Genomic DNA, 17,355 nt, shown 5'->3' with positions numbered 1-17,355 from the left:
TCTTCGCCTTACAGGTCTCTCTTTGTCTCCTGGTCCCTATCATTTTTCATATAGGTCATGCTCCTCCTTCCAGTCAAGTGGGACTGTAGCTTTCATTTATTCCTCCTTATTTTATCTCCCAGAATGTCCAGCTTCAAAGGGCCAGGGCCCATAACAAGCATACTGGACTGTACATGTTCTAAAGGACCAGTGCTGTGGTAAAATATGTATAATTTTATATTTGCTGCCTAAATCCCCAAGTGATTGTATAATATAAATGCTCATTTGTTCATCCCTCTGATACTTGGAATATATTTGATATTCATCTTTGCCAAGGAACATGCAATATAAATGCTTTCCTAATCAAAAAAGGCTTTGTGCATAAGAAACATTACAGTTAAAAGTATAATGTGGCTGAATTAAACATTGTACATGTTTTCCTTGTGCTCAGAGTTTTTCTACTGATACATTTCTTGCAGAAACTTTGTTTACAAATGTTAGACATTGAAAATACAAAGTAATTAAATTACAGTATTTTGTGTGTGTGTGAGAGAAGTATATACCTATTACACACACAAATGTATATTTCTTTAATGATCAAGAAGAATGTACTGAATGCATGTAACAAATTATGCTTGTCCAAGTAAATACAATTAAAGTAGGACCATGGCATTACCTTTCACCCCTGCAAGCATATAGATTTAAATATGGCTTGCGTTGAAAGTGAAATAAATCTTATCAGTTTAGTTGTCTAGCGAATGCTTTTTTCAAATGACAAAATCCATACTTGATTGAGACAGTTAGGTACAGGAGGCAGTTTGCAGAATTGGAAAAGTAACGGTTATGCAGATCAAGGCTGAGGGACCTTAGCAGAGTTTCAGGAGCCAACATTTGAACTGCTCCTGCTGATACAATTGCTCTAGCACCAGTACAAGTAACTACAATTTTAAATGCTCAAGGTTCAACTACACCTTTTAAAAAGTTTGGGTCTGTTTTGGTGTGTAGGGTTTTGCAATTTGAGTGGTATGTGCTTGTTGTATATGTGCTAGAAGTCAGTTGGTTTCTATTTCCACTCACTAGCTACATGACCTTGGGCAAGTTACTACCTCAGTTTCCTCATGTGTACAATGGGGCTAATAAGGCTTGTACTTTGGTCCTGCTTTGAGCAGGGGGTTGGACTAGATGACCTCCTGAGGTCTCTTTCAACCCTAATCTTCTATGATTCTATGATTTATATGTCTAGTACCTAAAATAAGAAACTAAAGTACCTTTAAAAAGATGGCCCATGAATTTAGAAAAATGATTTTCCTCTTCATATTAAAACTGTAAATGAAGAAAGTAAGTTGTCAAAATACACTAATATAATTCCATCTTTGTAAATTGCATATTTTATGTGGAAATGTGAACTACTACATATTATCTCTTTTGGAAAGAGTTTTTGCTACAAGAAGAATAATGGCAGCATACTCAGCAGGCTGCAGTTGGATGAGATAGCATGCTTGCAGCATTTCTTTGCAGCATAATTGCAGCGTCAATGAACCATGAATTCAGTCTAATTAACATAACTGGAACCACTGCAATCATGCTGCCATTCAATTTACTTTTTGAACATTCTGGAGAAGCATCACGGTTACACTATTTGTTGTTGAAATGCCATAGAGTACTATCCACTTACTGCTTCCCTGTCACTGTCCTTCTGTATTTATATTGTTGAAAGGTAACCCAAGAACTTTGGTGATGGAAGATCATTAGGTCATTTATTTCCAATAATTTTGTATTAATCTTCATGCAGAAAGTAATTAAACACATTCATATGATGCAAAACTCAGGGAACACATGCACAGAAGACTTGCAGTCTCAAGGATAGATGGACTCTATATTTGCATAAATTACTTTTAAGGCAAATAACTCCATGTTTGTTAGAAATAGGAGAATTTATTTAAGAAGTTTTTTCCAAATAGTATTTTCTGTGGTGCTGTTTAAACATTATTTGATAACTTGTCTTAGAGATACTTTTATAGAAAAGATTTGCATTCCATATTTTTAAAGTGTGCTATTCAATAAAAGCCTTCTTATTGTAGTTTCATTTGTTTTATAGTAGCACCCATGTATAGCTCTAGGCACCGTACAAATACATAGTAAGTGTCAGTCCCCTGCCTCAAAGAGCTTGCAGTCTAAATACACAAGGCAAATAGAGGCTGGGAGGGGAAATAGAAGCACAGAGAGGTGAAATGACTTGCTTGAAGATGCACAGCAGGTCAGTGGAAGGGTTGGAAATAGAATGCTGATCTTCTCAGTCCTCATCACTTTCCTATGCACTAGACCATGCTGCCTTTCTACTCACTGTATGTGGGATTAGTTACCTTCTATATGGTAGGCATAGCCTTCTGTTTTGTTTATGTTCTTGCACTACATGTATTATCGTGGTGTGTGAGCAACTTCTAAAAGTATTCAAGATCAATTACATCAACAAAGTTTCTTCTCCATTCATCTCCCCAAAACTTTGGGGAGTAAGTTATGTATTTTTACCCTTATTGCAATGCTAAACAATTATGAATCACTTTGTGGGAGAGCAAGTTCAAATTAGTGAGTTTTGCATTTGAATCTGGAAGTAGTAAGATTTGAGGTCAATCCGGGTTACTTCCAGAGTTAATTCCACAATCTCAGGGTTGGCTGCTCAGAAAGCCACATCTACTGCATACACAAGCCTGACCCTTGAAATAAACAATTCCATTTTCTCTGAAGAGTGGAGCTGTTGAGGGTGGTTGAGATCCCGGGGGTGAGACAATCTTTTAGAGCTCAGTCCACTGAGGACTAAATATGATAAACTTGATCAGGTATTAAACTGGTTGTCAGTGAAGTGAGTGGGTGTACAGAAGTAATGTATTCTTGGTATCTCATGTTGCTGTGAAAGTGTGTTGCTGCATTGTACATAAGTTGCAGCTTTTCCAGGGCTAATGCTTTCAAGCTAAGATATAGTGCATTGCAGTAATTAAATCTGGAAGTGATGAAAGGCATGTATGACTGAGGTTAGGTCATCACTGAAGGGGATGGGGAATTCTTCTAGCAAGCTGCAGATGACAGAAAGCATTTTTTGCAGCTGATGCTGTCTGACAATCCGGTGTCAGTGAGTAGTCTAGAAGGACTTCTGGTTTGCAGACTAGATGTCATTGGAAGGAAAAGGAGGAAAATTGTTCATAGTGTTTCCCTCTAAGAGGATAATCTCCATCTTACTTGGGTGTAGCTTCAGCTATTTCTTCCTCATCTACATGCTGATACCAGTCAGCTCTATGATCATAATGACTCACAGGCTCTGCAACTCCTCAGTTCATTGAATTGCTGCTGTTATCACTGAATATATCTACTTCAGGAATATAATTGTTAAATTTCTCACTCTGAGCATTTAAGTGCTTAATTTAGCTGTTGGATCTTTGAAATTGAGGTAAGTCATAGCTGGAACCGAGATGCCTTCCATTCTTGATCTTTCCTTCGGTTAGCATCTGACATTGAATGAACTGCTCTCTCATATCTCTGCTCTAGTAAGAGTAGAATCTCTTGTCAGAGCTCTTTGCTTGAATTGGATAGGAGAGATAGGGAAGTCCCTCTGTGGGAAGGAACCCAATTTCGTCCTCTGAAAGTGATTATGCAAAATGGCACTTCATAAAGGAGTAGATTGTGCATCCTGGAGACAAGTCCATTGGAGGGATATGAGTATCATGGTGTGTAGCCCTGCATGTAAAAATGGGTGTTTTACATGGGGAGCCTATAAGCAGGGGTGTTTCAAGTCAAGAGTCATCATGTGTCTTAAGGGAGCAAGCACAGTAGGATTAATGTCTCAGGGTAGCCGGATGCAAAAAGATGAACATGTCTGGGAGAAGCCCAAAGTAGAGTACCAAGGGAAGAGTGGTCCACCTGTGTCCTTCTCCAATAATCTTGCAATCTCCCAACCACAATTCTGCCATCTCTGGAAAAAGCAATGGAAACTCTCCACCAACAGCTTCCTTTCAGCCTCCTTTATAAATATGCATTTATTTCTGTTTACTGGTGTTTCCCTTACATGCTGCTTGAAAACTAAGTGATTATAGGTATCTATTGAAAACATCTCACTTTTAAAAAACAAAGTTAATATAAAAACTTCTCGCTAGTATATGAATTTTGTATTGTTAGTCTGATACTGATAGAATCCTTTTTTTTTTCCTACTGGGGAATCATATAGAAATAGAAAATGCATTGTATGCAGAACTTGAACATCATGGTTTTCAATGAGAGTAAGACAGAATACAGAAGAAACTTCTCTAACTTAAACCACTGCATCTAATGTAAATGCCTATGTGACCTTTCTTATGTATGTTTTTGATAAGTATGTAGTATAACCTTGAATTCCTTGCATACTTAAAATTAAAATACATAGATATTCTATGAAACTTCAGATATTCACAGTAATATAATTGCAGTAATAGTGACATGAGCATTCTAGGCTGTGGTTCAAGAGATCATGAATTCCCACTGGATGAATTCCTACTGATTTTTAGAGAAGCCTTAGGGACTTCGGTGGCCAAATCCCCTTTCAGTAAGATTTAGGAATTTATACTTCTTTGAAAATCCCAACCTGAGTCCCAATCAAGTGAACACTGAGGTTTTCAACACTGCCTAAGGGATTTGAATGCCAAGTTCCCCATAATGTAATGGGAATTGGGAATCAGAATCCCTTTGAGGATCTTAGAAAAGTCTCAGTCTAAGATATTAAACCCAAGGCTTCACTTCTGACTAATTCTGGACTTGCATATTGTAAAGAGAGAACAAGAACTACCTGGGGTGGAGGCTGTTTCTTCAGTCTTATTTTTCTCATCTTACCACTACTAGGCTCTTTTCCCATGAAGTTTCTGTCACTACCATTCTTTTCGCCTTTATCCCTATTTAAAAAGGAAAAAAATATATTGTTTGTCACAAAACTTCATTCATTAGGGGGTATCTGCACATCCCTAAGAGTAACACTGCTGCTGGTCTATCTCTAATGGAAGTTCAGGGGAGAATTATATCTTTAGCAGTTTCGGGGGAAATATCATTTAGGATCCACAGATTGGCCATCATCTCCTTCTTTCTGCGTAAAAGGGTTTAATATATATGGTTATATTGTGGACAATTGTTCCGTGCTCCATTTGTATCTAAAGTACTTAAGTGGCCTCCATCACTGTAGTATCTGGGTGTCTCCCAGTCTTTAATATATTTATCCTCACCATTCCTCAATGAGGAAAGGAAATACTATTATCCCAATTTTATAGATGGGGAACTGAGGCACAGAGAGGCTAAATCACTTGCCCAAAGTCACAATGGTCTCACTGTGGCAGAGCATGGAATTAAACCAAGCCTCCCAAGATCTAGGATACTGTCCTAACCTGGACCATCCTTTCTCTTTAATGCAGGTCTTGTCACTGAGCTTACCAATACAGCACCTTATTATTCTGGGGAGCACTTTGTTCTGAATTTATAAAACCAAGCTCTTTTATTCTAATATGTGACGTGCCTATCAAAAATAAAGTAAATAGAATGCATCGCAATGCACATGTTAAACTATGCAAGAAATACAGTTCTGTTACTCTAGAAGTGTAGTGGCCTCATGGGACATGTTATAGGATTTTGCAGGGCCTCAAGGACCTACAAAATTCCATTGAGCGTTTTAAATTCACTTCTCAGAAGAATCAAGTCCCCATGGTCTGTTAAAAAGCTTTGACGTTTCATTTTCTCTGCAAGGGCATGTTTGAACATTTGCTTTGTCTAGGCACTGTATATTTTCACATTCAAAAACCACTTTAAATCAGCTAACAGAAATGCAGGCCCAATGACTACTACCCCAAGCAAGGCCCTATTTCTGGAAGACACTTAAACTCACATGCAACTGTAAGCATGTGAATGTTCCCATTGACATCAAAGCCAATGAGACAGCTCACATTCTTTACATTTTTCAGAGTAACAGCCGTGTTAGTCTGTATTCGTAAAAAGAAAAGGAGTACTTGTGGCACCTTAGAGACTAACCAGTTTATTTGAGCATGAGCTTTCGTGAGCTACAGCTATGCATCCGATGAAGTGAGCTGTAGCTCACGAAAGCTCATGCTCAAATAAACTGGTTAGTCTCTAAGGTGCCACAAGTACTCCTTTTCTTTTTATTCTTTACATTATGCATGTGCCGAAGTCCCTTCCTAAATTGGGGACCAAGAGCATATCAGAAGATTGAGGGGGAAGCACTCAAGCACGTTGGGGTTCAGAGAAGAGAATGGCTCATGAGTTGCCTCTCTTTCTGGGCTCACGAGCTTTTGAGTTACTGAATTAGCCAGGACGACAGTCTGGGGCCCAAGAATTTGCTTCAGTTGATTATACCTAAGGCTGATCCTTGGGAATTGCTCCTGCCGAAGAACCTATCCAAAACGCCTTCAGGAACTGATAGCAGGAGTGTGGCTCCCTTGGTATGTGGAGCAATAAAGTCCATCATAATTTGATTATGATGTTTCAGCTGTGTATTTTAAATAATTAAATGTAGCTACAATTAATATGTAAACATGGCTGAATTTTCGTTATCATTATTAGCCCTGATTTCTGTGTTTTAAGGCATGATATTGCAACATTTAAATCAGTGGAGTTTTGTCATTGACTTCAACAAGCTCAGGATCAAGGTCTTAAATTGTCAATGGGTCGAAACTTATCAAATGGCTCATCAGCCAGGAGCTATATTTTATTTAGCTAAAATTATTTTGAAAAGGCTCATTTTTAATTAGATAGCTTAATTTGGACCTTATCTCTGGCCTTTTTGAAAATAACTTAAAAACATTTTAAATTAACAGAACAAATTTTCATAAATGCTTCATAATGGGGACTAATGCCTACCATGTTTTTTTAATTTTTGTTTTTATTTAATCAGTCTATACATACAAGTCATATGCTCTATGTATCTCATGTGCACGCAGTATACCGTAGATCCTGTTACTGTTGATGAATGACATAAAGGAAATAAAGGGGGAAAAACAGTTTTATTCTCGTTGTTTTAGTGGTGACTCTCTTTCATTACTCTACTTAAGCAGTCTACAATGTCTGCTAGATAGTTTAGAAAGCTCTACTTTCTTTTAGTTTTCCTCTGGGTTTTATCAGATCATCTATCCATTCTTTTCTCAAAAAGTTTTATTTTCTATCCAAGACTCTTTATTAATAAACTTTTCAAAGTTAAGGATCAAGCTAATGACTAGTTGTTGCTGAGAAAGGGTTTAAGGAAATGGAAAGGGTAGCTAAGTTGGTGGGTTGTTGTAAGACCGTGCCTGGAAATGAACTGTTTCGAAAGAAAGGTAGAGGAAGCAGTGCCAATTAAAGATAGGGATCCAAACTATGTGGATGGGTGATCAGAGCTTTTCAGAACCAGCAAAAATATTGCTGATTTGAGTCAGGCATCTACTGTATGTAAATGTACAGAAGATTACTGAATGCCCATACATTGCAAGTAAAATAAAGTCAAGCTTGTTACTGACTACAGTAACTAAGAAATTACAGAGCAAAATGTTTTGAGGGTAGTTTGAAGTTGTGTTTCAAGTTTAATGTAGTGCAAAACAACACATTGAATAGTTGCCTCATGTGGTAGAAACACAGAATAACTCTTCTGTTGTAGGCTATAAGAAAGAAAATAACGTTTTTTTGGAGAATAAATATTTAATTCTTTGCTGATGGATGCAAATTCTGATGAATCTCATACTCTGAAAAGTTAAGTGTCAGAAATAATTAATTTAAAAATGTGAAGGGAATAAATTGCAATCAGAAATTAAGAACTTTTTCTCACTACTATGTGCAAAGATATCATTTCATGACCACTTATATTTAGTTTTCAAGCACTACTTTTTATCTTTAGTTCCCCCATTCTTTTCACTGATGATGAGTGAAAACAACCTCTCAAATAATTTTTAGAACTTTAAGTATCATTACCTTTACTTTTCTCTCTAGTCTGATATACCTTGTCTTACTGATAGAATTGATAGCATTGCCCACATTATCAGTTGCTTACATCATTAATTGTCCATAACAGACGTAGGCCAACATTTTCAAATTTAGTTACATAAAGTTAGATTTATTTGGGGTGGGGTTTTTTTTTAGTATATTTTGTTTCCTTTCTTTAAATACCACCATATAGCTCTCAAGAATAAACTATGCAGAAGAGACCATCCTCCTGAGACTATTTCTGTTTTTATGCTTCTTTTTTTTTTCTTTTCCCAAGTACTTAAGCTTGACAGTGTTTAACCAGCCCTCTGTTAAACCAGAAGATTTACTTCTCTGGTTTACAGATATATTTAAAGATGTGAATAGGCTTGTGTTTATATTCAGATGATATTTGTGTATGGAATTTTTTTTGTTCAGGGAATATTTGGATTTGGAAAACATCTAATGGACATAATGAGGTAAAACATAAATTATGGTGAGAAGGAGAGTGAGGACAAACTTTTAATTTTTAAAATTCTTTTATTATGAATTTATGTAACTTATTTTTATTATCATTTATCATGTGTATTGCAGTAGCACATAAGGAGCCCAGTCTTGGATCAGTTCCTGTTGTGCTAGGCACTGTACAAACACACCAACAGAAAGATGGGTAGAAGGGTCCTAAGAAGGGGTTTGAAGGCTGGCAGTGAGTTGGCTTTGTGAATGTTTTTAAGGACCTCCTCATATGCATCTTCATGAAGTAATTTTGGTAGAGATAACAAAGGCAGCCCTAGATGGGCAGGAGAGAGTACCAAATAGGAATGGCTGAAAGATAAGAGAGCAGTGTATTGACTGGCAGCTGGAGTTCAGTGCATACCACAGCAACATCCCAGCTCGGAGCTGGCTGGAGATACCTCTTGTGTGGGTAAGGGCAGAAGCCTGCTGAGTTTTTGAGGCAGCTGGACCAGATTATCTGTTTTGATTTGTGTTGGACTGTTTAGGTTTTGAAAATTAAATCCATTCCTAAAGAAAGAAACTGAAATTATGCTATTGTTGGGAACTTTATTTGATGTAATGGCTTGCAAGTCGGCTTTAGTAGCTTACACTGCCCTGAAATGACGCTATGCAATAACGATTTGATGAAGGCACTTTTAGTGTCTGATACCAGAAATTGATTTTTAAAAAATGTATTTGTTTTTGTTTTGTGTTGTTTTCTTGGGTTTATTTATTTATTTCCCCCCTCATTGTGTCACTAGAATGCAGAATTAGAATTATGAAGAGTAACGGGGGAAAGAACATTAATCTTTTTTTTTTTAAAGTCTTGAAATGTAGCCTACCTACAGAATTTCAGTGAATTTTAACTGTAAGGGAAGTCTGAAATTGCCTCATTTTTCTGTTGTTAAGCTCATTCAGGACAAATAAATGGTCTGAAACTGAGCTCTAAACTTCTTAAAGGACCGATTTTTAATTATTTGCAATTCGTAAACTAATTGACATATCTACATGTAAATTCTCAAAATTCTTTCTGCACTCAAAGAGTAAGTACTGTAATTTTGGGGAGAACAAGCTGTATATAATAAAGTGGTTGGATCACTGATTTAAGGGCAAAACTCAGTCCAACATTCACCATGGAACTATGAGCAGTGTTTCCATAACGACATAGGGTGCAAGATATAGTCTGTGAATTCCTACTCCTTCCCAATACCATCCTCTGACTCATGTACTGCATCCAACAACAGACACTGGCAGTGCTCTATGTCATTTTTTCTCACTTCTGTGCCTCAACACTAGATAATAAATATATTATTTTAAGGGGAGTGTTAATGTATGTATTTTTTTGTTGATTTTTGGAAAAAGAACAGTGAGAACATCTTCTTCTCTTGTTTTGCTCCCAAGAAGCAGTGCAAAGAGAGCAGGAAAGTGCTTCCAAATAGCTCCCAAAACTACTGAAATTGTAAATCCAGCCACTAATTAGCTGGAATCCTCTCGTGAGACTTGGAAATTTCCCTTACCTTATTTTGGCACATGCTCTTGTGAATATCCAGCCGCCAAATATTTTCTGGTTTATATTCAGAAATATTTGCCTTGCCAAGTATTACCTGTATTCATGCTGTCTGGCAAATTTGTTATTTGATTTGCCCATCCCACTATGGGCCCATCTCCTGCAAGATGCTGAGCATCCTCAGATCCCATTTAAGTCAGTGTGATTTGAGGGAGTGCCGCACCTAACACGACCTATGCAATATGTTTTCAATCTGCAAAGGAAGTATTTGCATAATAAAATGTGACTGAATAATATGACTAAGATGCTGTCCTGAGCTGGAGGAAGAATATTTGATTTGGAGAGAAGGGGAAAAGGAGCGAGGTCTGGATAATGGAGACAGAAGTTGAAGATATGCAGATGGAGATGCTACTGTAAAAATAGGATTTTCAATGTCAGGGATGATACAGTGCTGTGATTAAATTAAAAAATGGTACCATGAGTGTTTATGCTTCCATGAAAGTACTTGTTGACTACTACTTGACAACTATATTGTGTCACAACTACAAAAGTGAGATGAGCCCATAACTCCATGAAACTGTACATCAGAAGAACTGTGAAATCCCTCCACTTCAGCTGATAACCACCATTAAATTTTTTATTTTATATCTGTTCATTTTAAAAGCTCTTTTTAAAGAAATATGTATTTGAGCATTTTAATTCATTACTCTTTTTTGTAATATGGGAAAGTGACCAAGTGCAATTAAGAAAATGCAGCATTTTCTTCTGAACACTACTCTACTCTACTTTTGTGCTTAAGAAACCTCAGTAAAGTACATTTTTGCATCATATAATTTCAAGCCACTTATCAATAAACAAAATCCCAACAAATACCAATAAATGGCTCTGATTATTAAAGATAGGATGTGGCCCTTCTCCTGAGCTAATTATGCACCCCTAGTTATAAATATAGGCATGTAACATACCCACAAGTCAGGGCTAGATATAAAACAAAACTCCAGTATTACCAAGCTGGAAATGTAACATTTTTTTTCAAAAACTGGTCCTATATTCACAAAAGAGTGGCTGTTTTTAGCCCCCACATTTCAGTGAGATAACCCATAAATTAATTTTGATCAAACTTGAAGGACCATCGTCCTTAAATGAACCCAAGAGAATTATATTGCTTGTTGAAAATTATAGTTAACGTATCAAAATAAACTTTCTAGTTTAAAAGACCAGCTAAAGCAATTCCAGTATAAATGGTTAGGTTTACTTAGCAGTAATTTCAGAGCTGTGAATACACATTTGGTCTCAGAAATTCAAAATGTATGTAAAAATGTGCCCATTCTATTAGTGTCTAAAGTATACCTGTGTGTCACATATTCTGCATGTTAACACCAGAGGAGATTAAACTCAATGGATTTACCAAAAAACAGCAGTTTTCTTGAAAAAACCAAAATCATCCATGTAACTTTCTTCCAAGAGTTAGCATCTGTATCCTACCCATCTCCCCCTCCCCCCGACCAGCTTTCTATTCCATAGGGAAGTCACATTTTCTTGTAAACTTGCATGAGATCTTTAAAAAATACAAAAAAACCTTATGGCACCTTAGAGACTAACCAATTTATTTGAGCATAAGCTTTCGTGAGCTACAGCTCACTTCATCGGATGCATACTGTGGAAAGTGTAGAAGATCTTTTTATATACACACAAAGCATGAAAAAATACCTCCTCCCACTCCACTCTCCTGCTGGTGATAGCTTATCTAAAGTGATCACTCTCCTTACAATGTGTATGATAATCAAGGTGGGCCATTACCCCCCCCCCCGCCCCGACGTTCTTGTTAAACCCTGGATTTGTGCTGGAAATGGCCCACCTTGATTATCATACACATTGTAAGGAGAGTGATCACTTTAGATAAGCTATTACCAGCAGGAGAGTGGGGTGGGAGGAGGTATTTTTTCATGCTTTGTGTGTATATAAAAAGATCTTCTATACTTTCCACAGTATGCATCCGATGAAGTGAGCTGTAGCTCACGAAAGCTTATGCTCAAATAAATTGGTTAGTCTCTAAGGTGCCACAAGTACTCCTTTTCTTTTTGCGAATACAGACTAATAGGCTGTTACTCTGAAAAAAAACCTTGGTTTTATTCATTCATTCAGCAATATAATTTCCAACCTTCCTGTGCTAGGCTGAATGTTTCCTTCTTAATGTAAAATAAATAAATGCCTATGAGGAAGATAGCTAAAAAACCTTTGTATCCTGAATCAAACTTGGCACAGAAGAGGCTGATATCATTTTGACAATCACCGGTGAAGTATTACAGAGCATGAAAGTCCAGCTCTTTGCCTGAAATGAGATTAGATCTGAATGTAAGGAAGAAGTAACAAAGGTCCACAAAATTACTGAAAACTGCAAATATATCCTGTCCTCACTCTCACACATTCCACACTTTCATTGTATGACTGACTGTAAAAAGAAGTGAATCTTTGTTTCTCCTTGCACCCCAGTTCCCATCCAATCAATGCCAGAGAAATAAGTGAGAGGTTTTGGGGAGCACGTGCTATTTGATGTCAATCTGCCTAATGTTTCCATATGATTCTAGCAACAGTAGGAACATCAAAACCAGAAAGCCTGCAGCTACTTTTAAACAGAGGGAAGATTTATTTTTTATTGGAAATACATATGCAAACATAGTTAATCCACAAGAACTTCCTCCACATCTAAAAACTTGGCTGAGGTTGTATAGCTTTCATAGAACCCTGCATAACCCTGCACTTCGCCTTTGGTTTATGACTCTTAAAGTGACAGAATTGTATTTGCTATAGGTGAAGAGGAAGAACAGCAAACATTGTTGGTGAAAGAAATCTGATGTATTCAAATAGCACAATTCCAGAACTAGACTAGTTTACTCCAGAAAAACATGAATGCTCATCCATATAAGAGAACTTTAAAAAATATTTTTGAGGCCTACATTCCACATCTCCAGAAAATTCCACTAGTCTTCTCAGTGTTCAATTAAAATGGAGGAAAAGGGACATCAGCCATATATCCAGTGATTAATAGAATGATAGAAACGTAGGGCTGGAAGGGACCTTGAGAGGTTATCTAATACAGCTCCCTGCACTGAGGCAGGACCAAGTATACCTAGACCAGTGGTTCTCAAATTTTGTACTGGTGACACCTTTCACATAGCAAGCCTCTGAGTGCAACCCTCCCCCCTCTCCCCCCTTATAAATTAAAAGCACTTTTTAACATACTTAACACCATTATAAATGCTGGAGGCAAAGCAGTGTTTGGGGTGGAGGCTGACAGCTCGGGACCCCTTATGTAATAGCCTCGTGACCCCCTGAGTGGTCCCAACCTCCAGTTTGAGAACCCTGACCATCCTGGAAGGTGTTTGTCTAACTGCCCAATTTTTTAAACCTTTCCTCATAGGTTTGTCTAACTGCCCAACCTTTTTTAAATCTTTTATCAGTTTTGTTGCTCTCTTCCAATTTGTCCACATCTTTCTTAAAGTGTGGTGCCTAGAACTGGACACAATACTCCAGCTCAGGCTTCACCACTGTCAAGTAGAGCAGGACAATTACTTTCCATGTCTTACATATGACACTCCTATTAGTACATGTCAGAATATTAGCTTTTTTTGCAGCTATATCACATTGTTAACTCATATTCAATTTGTGATCCACTTAAACCCCCAGATCATTTTTCAGGAACAGTAATGCCTAGCCAGTTATTCCAAATTTTGTAGTTATGTATTTGATTTTTTTTCTTAAGCGTAGGACTTTGCACTTGTCTTTACTGAATTTCATCTTGCTGATTTTAGACCAATTCTCCAATTTGTCAAGGTCCTTTTGAATTCTAATCTTGTCCTCCAAATTTCTAACAACCCATCCCAGCTTGGTATCATTTGTGAAATTTATAAGCATACTAACCATTCCATTATAGAATAGTGGACCCAGGACAGACCCCTGTGGGACTCCACTAGATACTTTCTCTCTCTAGTTTGACAGTGCACCAATTACATCTACTCTCTGAGTATAGTTCTTTCAACCAGCATTGCCCCCACCTTTAGAGTAATTTATTTTAGATCACATTTCTTTAGTTTGCTTATGAGAATGTCATGTGGAACTTTGTGAAATGCCTTACTAAAATCAAAATATATCCATATCCACTGCTTCTTCCCTATCCACTAAGCCAATAATCCGGTCAAAGAAGGAAATTAGGGTAGTTTGGCATGATTTGTTCATGAGAAATCTATGTTGGCTATTACTTGCAACCCTTTTATTCTCCAGGTGCTTACAAATTGATTGCTTAATAATTTGTTCCAGTATCTTTACAGGTATCAATGTTAGGTTAACTGGTCTATAATCCTCCAGATCCTTTTTTCCCCCTTTTTAAAGACAGATGCTATGTTTGCTCTTCTCTAGTCCTCTACAGCCTTACCCGTCCTCATTGAGTTCTCAAAGATAATTGCTAATGGTTCCAGTTTTGTTTCATGCATCTGAAAGTTGCCAGAAAATACATGAACAACAATAATAAGGGAGTTCAGCAGTTCTTACAGCTCTAATCATCATGATTTACATCTGAGATGAACTAATATGGTGAACTAAAGAATATAATGCTTACCCAGAGAGACCTGTTTATGAGCTGCAAAGTCAGTATTTAGGAGCTTATGTTCTGTTCCCAGTGGTCACCTTTTTCTAAAATAATACTGTAATTGTTCTGGGCATTTCTTCAGTTCCTTATAGCTGGGAATAGGACCCCTCTGTATCTTTCTCAGAAGAATACAGTCCAGGAGTGGATTGTTAAAAGGACCATGCCTATTTTATGGTTTCTTTTAGGTAAGGTCACCGTTTTAGAAAACCATCACAAAACCAATGCTCACCTTCTGGTTAAGACAGACTAATATGACAACAAAACACTATTCTCCCTTTATCTCTATTCATACCTTTAAAATTTCCCAGTTTATTTCTTAGATTCATTGGCAGCTGTGTGTTTCTTAATGGAGGCTGGGGTGGAATAATGACAGGTTGCAGAGTAGCGGCTGTGTTAGTCTGTATACGCAAAAAGAAAAGGAGTACTTGTGGCACCATAGAGACTAACAGATTTATTTGAGCATAAGCTTTCGTGAGCTACAGCTCACTTCATTGGAGACACTCATGCTTTTCTGGTAATCATTGCTTTGTAGATTTCTCCAAGGATAATCTGGAAAGGTAAAACTTGTCTGCTAGCAGATTTCTTCAGTCTTTGCAATAAGATTAAATATTCTCTTGGGGTAAAGGAAGTTCACTGGAAGTAATATTCCGAAATGTCCATAATCTATGACTTAATCATCAATGCAAGAGTTGTCTTCAAAAAAAGAATGATTTTTAAAAGCTTATAGTAGTACTTAGCTTTATAAGGGACTTAACACCTTCTACCTTTATTTTTTATATGCAGAATTATCAGGAATGAGTGATTTTGTGAAAGCCACAAAGAAAGTTATCAATTAATAGTATATTGCCTACTGGTGCTAGTCAGTGTCATAGCTTGTGATTTGGCTTATGGTGCTAATTTGTCACTGCTTGCTACCATGAGGAACTTTTGCACATTCAGTAGGCTGTTTTTCATAAACCTCCCCCCCCCCCCGCCACTCCCACCCCCCCCCCTTTTTTTTTTTTGGTTTGCTTATGTGCTCAGTTGAAACTTATATACTGTGTTGTGAGTGGATATACCTCTGGCTTCTCCAGCTATATGTGAAAGCCCAAATGCCAGATATACACTGTGTATTCAAATATTTTGGCTGGATTTGAAGCCAAGAATATTGAAGTGGCAGTCCATGAAGAACAACCCCTCAACTGTTAAGGAAATGTGTTATATTGTCACTAAATATTAATTCATTAGAACTCAAGCAACTTCCGCAATTTCAAAATGCAATTTTTCATCTACAGTTATGAAAAAACAGCGGTAGTATGAACATGAAAATATTATGGATAAAATACTTAATCTTTTTCCCTCAAGCTGTCTTCTAGAGGAGCCACCTCTGTCTCTTAAACTGTGTTTCCTGCTGAACAGCAGAGTTTTCTCTCGCACTGAAGTTTCTGTGTAGTTGATGCTAAACAAGCCCTTAGTTATTGAGAATTTCTGTTGAGAAGCTCATCATCTGTGCCTTGCTACAGATACAATCTGCTATTGGGTCTCTAGTTTTGTGAGCTTTCAATTAATTTGACTTTAGCTATGGAGGTGTTGAGAATCCTCAGTCTACAATATGTACTCTCCGTGCACACATGTGGATGTGTAAGTGGAGAGAGAAGATGTGCGGGGGTGGGGAGGGGGAGAGAAGAGCAAAAGAAGCACATACACACAGATACTTACTTGCACATAGTTGTTTTCAATGAGACTGAGACTGGGGAGAGCTGGAGCAAACTTATTTAAAATACGAAATGCATTTAGCTCCAACAATATTGGATTTCCTTCAAATTTTATGCAGCCAATATTTGATTATCACCTCTTCAGGGCAAGGGCTGGGTCTTCCTGTGAGTATAGATAGTACCCAGAACACTGGTGCACCAATCCTGATTGGGCCCTTTCGATACTGCCACAATATAAGAAATAGTAATAACTACTACTATGTTTCACAAACAGCTTTCTGCAGTGAAAAAGGCAGCAAACAAATCAAATATAGCCCTTAGCAATGTTACACAAAACACAACAAAAATGTGCTCTATTTTAAAGTGTACTAGCAATCTAGAAAGGATTTTCAATCTGGGGCTATGTTAAATGTTAGTAGTGAAACCTGTAAACATCTTTCTTTGATCTTTCTCCAGCTTATACAGAATAATAGGAACAGAATAAAGTGCCATTTATATGTACACCTCTTTCCTTTGATCTTACCAGCAAATAAATAAATACTGCTACTCTAACTCAGCTCCATTTAGTTCAAACCATTGGTGTTTTCCATGGCTTTCTATATGTTGTGTTACTGCCTATTTTGTTGCGTTTGAACTTACAGTTGTATAATTTTTACCTTTAAAAGTTTTACTACTACTCATGCAAAATTTCCAAGAAAGAAAGAGCACAGTTAAACAGGAAGTTTATTGTGAATTATGTATATAAAAATTTATTACATAACAATTTATAATTCATAGAGGAAATTTTGGTGTGTTTCAAAATATCTGAATGTTCTAGCAATGGATTCGCTAATAATTTAGGGTAGATTGTTAAATTGTAATCTGCTCTGAGTAAGGAACTGTGCATAGCTGCTCCATCACAGCAACAGATCAGGGAGGGAATTGTGACTCTCATAGTCACCAATTCTTTGTCTCCTCCTTGCTCCAAGGGGGAAGTAATCTGCCACTGGTCTATATACTAGCTGATATGTGCATACAGATGGAGCCAATGTACAGGAGTAGCAGCCTCACAGTCCTTATAATGGGTCCCCTTACCCTGTGCGGTG

General features: G+C 37.2%; 1 protein-coding gene and 1 long non-coding RNA gene across 22 annotated transcripts in view; one reads left to right on the top strand and one right to left on the bottom strand.

Moving 5' to 3' along the window:
- The window catches only part of LOC119567423, a 20,428-nt gene extending 4,006 nt beyond the window's left edge, over positions 1 to 16,422 (bottom strand). For all 3 annotated transcript variants that reach the window (XR_005227438.2, XR_005227439.2, XR_005227440.2), the window contains exons 1-4: positions 16,275 to 16,422; positions 14,869 to 14,974; positions 12,168 to 12,263; positions 4,790 to 4,892 (exon numbers count right to left, since the gene is read on the bottom strand). This is a non-coding gene — a long non-coding RNA (uncharacterized LOC119567423). The remainder of the gene's footprint in view (positions 1 to 4,789; positions 4,893 to 12,167; positions 12,264 to 14,868; positions 14,975 to 16,274) is intronic.
- The window catches only part of GTDC1 (glycosyltransferase like domain containing 1), a 298,462-nt gene that overhangs the window by 171,968 nt on the left and 109,139 nt on the right, over positions 1 to 17,355 (top strand). The window lies entirely within an intron of this gene.

This window comes from Chelonia mydas, chromosome 11 (assembly GCF_015237465.2).
Source record: "Chelonia mydas isolate rCheMyd1 chromosome 11, rCheMyd1.pri.v2, whole genome shotgun sequence".
Lineage (NCBI taxonomy): Eukaryota > Metazoa > Chordata > Testudines > Cheloniidae > Chelonia > Chelonia mydas.
The sequence above is the reverse complement of the archived record's forward strand: the minus strand, read 5'-3'. Positions and strand labels throughout refer to the sequence as shown.